The sequence below is a fragment of the Palaemon carinicauda genome, chromosome 3 (genome assembly GCF_036898095.1).
Source record: "Palaemon carinicauda isolate YSFRI2023 chromosome 3, ASM3689809v2, whole genome shotgun sequence".
Lineage (NCBI taxonomy): Eukaryota > Metazoa > Arthropoda > Malacostraca > Decapoda > Palaemonidae > Palaemon > Palaemon carinicauda.
The window spans coordinates 132,171,178-132,179,019 of NC_090727.1; positions in this window are offsets into that span (position 1 = coordinate 132,171,178).

Consider the following 7,842-nt stretch of genomic DNA (forward strand, 5'->3'; position numbering starts at 1 on the left):
TCAGATCAACAATTATGTATACTGTACAGTTGTACGACAGGCTAAGTGTAAATAATTTAGAAAAGTTGCAGGACGGTAAAAATGACGCATGATACTAGAGTCAAGTATACCAATGTGGTAAGGAAACGCAGGAAGGATAAAATGAAGGGTTGTGGTAGCCTATTGGAAATGTCACTGTCTAGCAACCTGCTGGACTGGGGTTCAAGACCTGCTCAAGCATGATAGTTTCTTGTGTTGTCTGCAAACTCACCATTCTTCTAAGCTAAGGATTGTGGGTTTGGGGTGCCTGTAAGTCTAATGCTGAATCATCAGCACCTATTGCCTGGTCTTCCCTGGTCTTAGCTTGGATAGGGAAGGGGCTTGGACACTGATCATAAGTATATATGGTTGGTCTCTAGAGCATTGTCCTACTAACCAGGGCAACGTCATTGCCTTTTCCATTCATGAGGAGCCTTTAAAACCTTAAAGAGGGGTTTGGTAGAGGATAACGTTTCCGATAGAAATAATTGGAGAGGACGCATCAAGGTAACCGGGACAGAAGACGAAGTTTTTAAACATCATCAGAGGAACTTTAGCTTATTCGGATTATTATTATTATTATTTGTACTAGCTAAGCTACAACCCTAGTTGGAAAAGAAAGATGCTATAAGCCCAAGGGGTCCAACAGGGAAAAGTAGCCCAATGAGGAAAGCAAACAAGGAAAAATAAAATATTTTCAGAACAACACCACCAAAATAAATATTTCCTATATAAACTATAAAAACATTATCAAAACAAGAGCAAGAGAAATAAGAGAATAGTGTGCCTGAGTGTACCCCCAAGCAAGAGAACTCTAACCCAAGACAGTGGAAGACCATGGTACAGAGGATATGGCACTACCCAAGACTAGAGAACAATGGTTTGATTTTGGAGTGTCCTTCTCCTAGAAGAGCTGCTTACCATAGCTAAAGAGTCTCTTATACCTTTACCAAGGGGAAAGTGGCCACTAAACAATGACAGTGCAGTCTAGCGATAGTATCTCAATGGGTGGCTGGTGCCCTAGCCAACCTACCATCTACATTTTTTAAACAATGGAGATGATCTTTTATGAGTATTTAATAGCAAATGACTGAATGCGAGAACGAAAAGAAAATACAAAAATACAAAAAATGTATTTAGACTAAAGATAACTGTAGATGAATCTTCCAAACATTTGCAAGAAGTCACACCTTACGCTCGCAAGCAATATTGACAAACATCAAATCCTTACAGTTTACCCTTGAAATGCGAGAACGAAAAGAAAATACAAAAATACAAAAAATGTATTTAGACTAAAGATAACTGTATATGAAGCTTCCTAACATTTGCAAGAAGTCACACCTTACGCTTGCAAGCAATATTGACAAACATCAAATCCTTGCAGTTTAGCCTTGAAATGTTTAATTCATTTGAAAACGTATAACATCCGTGTGGTTGAAGCTCTACAAATTCATTCTTTCGACATGCAAACTATTTTTTTTTAAATCTATACGGTTCTTTGCTTTGAAATAAAGGGGTAGCTTTTTGAGGTTTGGTTCTCATGTGTATCGCATATTGTATAATTGTCTACTTAATATTAACACAATCTCTCTCTCTCTCTCTCTCTCTCTCTCTCTCTCTCTCTCTCTCTCTCTCTCTCTCTCTCTCTCTCTCTCTCTCTCTCTCTCTCTCTCTATATATATATATATATATATATATATATATATATATATATATATATATATATATATATATATATATATAGTGTATGTGCTATCACGTAAATATTTATTCATTGATCAATGAAACCACAATAAGGTAACACAAACTGCCACACATTAAATGTATCAGATAATAATATAGAAATTATAAAATCGAACGTACATCCCAAAGCGTATAAGATTTAATGAAATTCACTCGATACGTCTTGGTCTTTGTTAGCGTGCACTCGATCAACGCACGCACGCACGCACGCACGCACGCACGCACGCACGCACACATCTGCCAGTCTAGACGGGCGACTATTTATGATTTCATAACAGGAATAATATTCTAATATTACATTAGTGAGAGAAGAAGCTAAAGAGAGAAACGTGACTAATGTAAAGAGAAGAAGCTAAAGAGAGAAACGTGACTAATGTAAAGAGAAGAAGCTAAAGAGAGAAACGTGACTAATGTAAAGAGAAGAAGCTAAAGAGAGAAACGTGACTAATGTAAAGAGAAGAAGCTAAAGAGAGAAACATGACTAATGTAAAGAGAAGAAGCTAAAGAGAGAAACATGACTAATGTAAAGTGGAAGAAGCTAAAGAGAGAAACGTGACTAATGTAAAGAGAAGAAGCTAAAGAGAGAAACGTGACTAATGTAAAGTGGAAGAAGCTAAAGAGAGAAACGTGACTAATGTAAAGTGGAAGAAGCTAAAGAGAGAAACATGACTAATGTAAAGAGAAGAAGCTAAAGAGAGAAACTTGACTAATGTAAAGAGAAGAAGCTAAAGAGAGAAACGTGACTAATGTAAAGAGAAGAAGCTAAAGAGAGAAACATGACGAATGTAAAGAGAAGAAGCTAAAGAGAGAAACGTGACTAATGTAAAGAGAAGAAGCTAAAGAGAGAAACGTGACTAATGTAAAGAGAAGAAGCTAAAGAGAGAAACGTGACTAATGTAAAGTGGAAGAAGCTAAAGAGAGAAACATGACTAATGTAAAGAGAAGAAGCTAAAGAGAGAAACATGACTAATGTAAAGAGAAGAAGCTAAAGAGAGAAACATGACTAATGTAAAGTGGAAGAAGCTAAAGAGAGAAACATGACTAATGTAAAGTGGAAGAAGCTAAAGAGAGTAACATGACTAATGTAAAGAGAAGAAGCTAAAGAGAGAAACATGACTAATGTAAAGTGGAAGAAGCTAAAGAGAGTAACATGACTAATGTAAAGAGAAGAAGCTAAAGAGAGAAACATGACTAATGTAAAGTGGAAGAAGCTAAAGAGAGAAACATGACTAATGTAAAGTGGAAGAAGCTAAAAAGAGAAACATGACTAATGTAAAGAGAAGAAGCTAAAGAGAGAAACATGACTAATGTAAAGAGAAGAAGCTAAAGAGAGAAACGTGACTAATGTAAAGTGGAAGAAGCTAAAGAGAGAAACGTGACTAATGTAAAGAGAAGAAGCTAAAGAGAGAAACGTGACTAATGTAAAGAGAAGAAGCTAAAGAGAGAAACGTGACTAATGTAAAGTGGAAGAAGCTAAAGAGAGAAACGTGACTAATGTAAAGAGAAGAAGCTAAAGAGAGAAACGTGACTAATGTAAAGTGGAAGAAGCTAAAGAGAGAAACGTGACTAATGTAAAGAGAAGAAGCTAAAGAGAGAAACATGACTAATGTAAAGTGGAAGAAGCTAAAGAGAGAAACGTGACTAATGTAAAGAGAAGAAGCTAAAGAGAGAAACTTGACTAATGTAAAGAGAAGAAGCTAAAGAGAGAAACGTGACTAATGTAAAGAGAAGAAGCTAAAGAGAGAAACATGACTAATGTAAAGAGAAGAAGCTAAAGAGAGAAACGTGACTAATGTAAAGAGAAGAAGCTAAAGAGAGAAACATGACGAATGTAAAGAGAAGAAGCTAAAGAGAGAAACGTGACTAATGTAAAGAGAAGAAGCTAAAGAGAGAAACGTGACTAATGTAAAGAGAAGAAGCTAAAGAGAGAAACGTGACTAATGTAAAGTGGAAGAAGCTAAAGAGAGAAACATGACTAATGTAAAGAGAAGAAGCTAAAGAGAGAAACGTGACTAATGTAAAGAGAAGAAGCTAAAGAGAGAAACATGACTAATGTAAAGAGAAGAAGCTAAAGAGAGAAACGTGACTAATGTAAAGTGGAAGAAGCTAAAGAGAGAAACATGACTAATGTAAAGAGAAGAAGCTAAAGAGAGAAACGTGACTAATGTAAAGAGAAGAAGCTAAAGAGAGAAACATGACTAATGTAAAGAGAAGAAGCTAAAGAGAGAAACGTGACTAATGTAAAGTGGAAGAAGCTAAAGAGAGAAACGTGACTAATGTAAAGTGGAAGAAGCTAAAGAGAGAAACGTGACTAATGTAAAGAGAAGAAGCTAAAGAGAGAAACGTGACTAATATAAAGAGAAGAAGCTAAAGAGAGAAACGTGACTAATGTAAAGAGAAGAAGCTAAAGAGAGAAACATGACTAATGTAAAGAGAAGAAGCTAAAGAGAGAAACGTGACAAATATAAAGAGAAGAAGCTAATGAGAGAAACATGACTAATGTAAAGAGAAGAAGCTCAAGAGAGAAACATGACTAATGTAAAGAGAAGAAGCTAAAGAGAGAAACATGACTAATGTAAAGAGAAGAAGCTCAAGAGAGAAACATGACTAATGTAAAGAGAAGAAGCTAAAGAGAGAAACATGACTAACGTAAAGAGAAGAAGCTAAAGAGAGAAACATGTCAGCTCTCACGACGGTGTATACGCCCTTGCTGACTAGCCTGTATGTAATCACATTCCATTCTTATGGAGACTAACCTTTTATTTCCCGTTGCTACAGACTTCGTTCGGGAATTCGTAACGACCGCTGTCAAGTCTAGGAAATATCTACTGTACGTAACTTTAGTTCTTCTAAGTTTGTATTGCTTTGAAATATTTGATGTTCATCTTCTCCTTTCCTCACTGGGCTATTTTCCTTGTTGGGGCCCTTGGGGTCATAGCATCCTGCTTTTCCGACTAGGGTTTTAGCTTGGCAAGTAACAATAAGTCAATAACAATAATATAATAGTAATGTTTTATGTTCCTCTTTTCCTTTCCTCACTGGGCTATTTTCCCTGTTGGGGCCCTTGGGCTCATAGCACCCTGCTTTTCCGACTAGGGTTGTAGCTTGGCAAGTAACAATAATAATAATAAAGTAGTACTCTTCTTTTTTCTTCCTCTTCTACAACTTAAATACAGAGATTTGTTTATTATTTTTCGTCTTTTTTCTACTTCTACAAGTCCAATGCAAAGATTTCTTTAGTATTTTATAATTTTTTCTTCTTTATATATAACTATTGGCATATAAGAACATGCAAAGATTTTGTTGTACTTCTACAAGTCCAATGCAAAGATTTATTTAGTATTTTATTATTTTTTCATCTTTTTATATAACTATTGGCATATAAGAACATGCAAAGATTTTTTTGTACTTCTACAAGTCCAATGTAAAGATTTATTAAGTATTTTATTATTTTTTCATCTTTTTATATAACTATTGGCATATAAGAACATGCAAAGATTTTTTTGTACTTCTACAAGTCCAATGCAAAGATTTATTTAGTATTTTATTATTTTTTCTTCTTTTTACATAACTATTGGCATATAAGAACATGCAAAGATTTGTTAAATATTTTAGTATTTCTCTTCTTCTTTTTCTACAACCACTGGTATGTAAGGACATACAAAGATTTATCTAATATTTTAGTATTTTTTCACGGTGTTCTTTTGTACTCAAGTACATGAGAGCTGAGAGAAAAAAAAAACAAAGAATAGCAGTGAGATGTCTCAGTATCTTTAGAAAACTAGAATGTTTTAGTGTGTTTCTTATTTACTGGTTTTCTTATACTTACTTTTCAATGTCACAGATATTTCCTGATGATTGAATATAAAAAATTTCATATTCCTTAAAAAAAATAAATGTTTATATAGTGCTGCTTATAGTTATGAAGATTACTACCGAGAATTGAACGAAATAAGCTGAGTACGAACGAATAGTTTTGAAAACGTTCTGTACCGTTGGCATTTCCTCTCTTCCTCGGATCGAAAAATAGAAAAAAAAAATTCTTAGAGCAAAAAACCCTTCTAGGTATTTGTTCTATATCTTTGTTTTGTTGGCTGTTCAGATTAATCTAATCTTTGGTATGTTATCGGAGAGTTATTCATACGCTCTGTATTTAATCTTAATTATAGTTTTATGTTTTTATTGTTTTAGAATTTAATTTTTTTTTTTAACGACGTTCTTTCATCTAAACAAAATGAATGGATGGGAAGATATAGCGGGTTCATTTATTTATGTTTGTAATTTTTCACCCTTTGATCTTCGACAAGTAATTGGTTTTATTTTACTTTATTTTAGCATCAAACAGTTGGCGTTACAAGAAAAAAATATTGAAACATATTTTGGTGATTAACGTTGAAGGAGTAAATAAAGATTTTAACATGTAAATATATGGATCAATCTCTCTCTCTCTCTCTCTCTCTCTCTCTCTCTCTCTCTCTCTCTCTCTCTCTCTCTCTCTATATATATATATATATATATATATATATATATATAGGCCTATATATATATATATATATATATATATATATATATGTGTGTGTGTGTGTGTGTGTGGGTGTGTGTATGTGTGTGGCAAAAATAAATGTAATATTATGCCGATATTTAGTTCAACAAGCTAAAATCCTTATGGAATTGACATAAGAGAGAACGTAAGTAATCTGACACGAGTAAATCTAATGTAAGTCTGTGTTTATGCCACATATATATACATATATATATATATATATATATATATATATATATATATATATATATATATATATATAGAGAGAGAGAGAGAGAGAGAGAGAGAGAGAGAGAGAGAGAGAGAGAGAGAGAGAGAGAGAGAGAGAGAGAGAGAGAGAGAGAGAGAGAGAGAGAGAGAATCTTAATTATTTCTGACACTTTTTTTTTTTAAATGAGGAGAGCTGCAAAATGTGTATCCTCGAGTAAGTGTATAAATAAAACAGAAAATAACAAATGCAGCCGTTTCTAGTACACTGCAGGACAAAGGCTTCAGACATGTCTAGGCGTTTGGCCATTTTCATCGCCAAGTTGGCCACTGCAGGTTGGCGAAGGTGAGAGACTTTAGTCTGATCGCTCACAGCAAACCAACCTAGTATTGGTGGCCCTGATTAGTGCAGCTTTGCTGATTATGGCGCTACAAACAGTTTCTTCCTAATCGGGTAGTTGAATCAGTAGAACTTCAAAAGTTGAAAGTTAGAGCAAATGTTTATACTTTATGTTGACCAGGCTGACATGAGTCTTTTTATAGTTTATATATGACATATCTGTTTTTGACGTTGTTAATAGTTTATACAGGACGTATCTGTTTTGATGTTAATACTGTTTTTAGAATGCTTTATTGTTAACTTGTTCTCATCATTTATCTATTTCTTTATTTCCTATCCTCACTGGGCTATTTTTCCCTATTGGAGCCCTTGGGCTTATAACATCTTGCTTTTCCAACTAGGATTGTAGCTTGGCTAGTAATAATAATAATAATAATAATAATATGCAAAAATATCGATTTGCATATAAGGTCAGAGAAAAACACGCTTATCAATATGTACTTCGAACGTGTGTCAGTAATGGAATTTATAATTGAAGCTAAAATGCACTACGGTGCACTTGTGAAAATTAGATTTCAAATTGGTGTTGGTTTGAATTTGCTATATGTTACAAGATCAAAGTAACATATTGAAATACATTATGTCAACGTAACTAATCAAGTTTTGTAGTATTGAATGTAAGGAAAGAATTAGCAAGCTCATCTGCTTTAAGTGTCACAATGAACTATACATTCGCTGAGCACACACTTTCAACAACAAAGATCGGTGAAAATTTTCTTTAATAAGATATATTTAAATACCCCTCATTTTAATAATATCAAGTTCAATTGTCAAGGGAAACCGAAATAAGACAGTGAATATCACATCCGGGAAGGATAATAATAGTAAGAAATGTGTATTATATATCCAAGCGAGTATAGGTCTAAACTATGCCTACTTGAGAATGCATATAAGCAAATACTTTTAACATGCAGTCGCTAAGCAAGAGAAA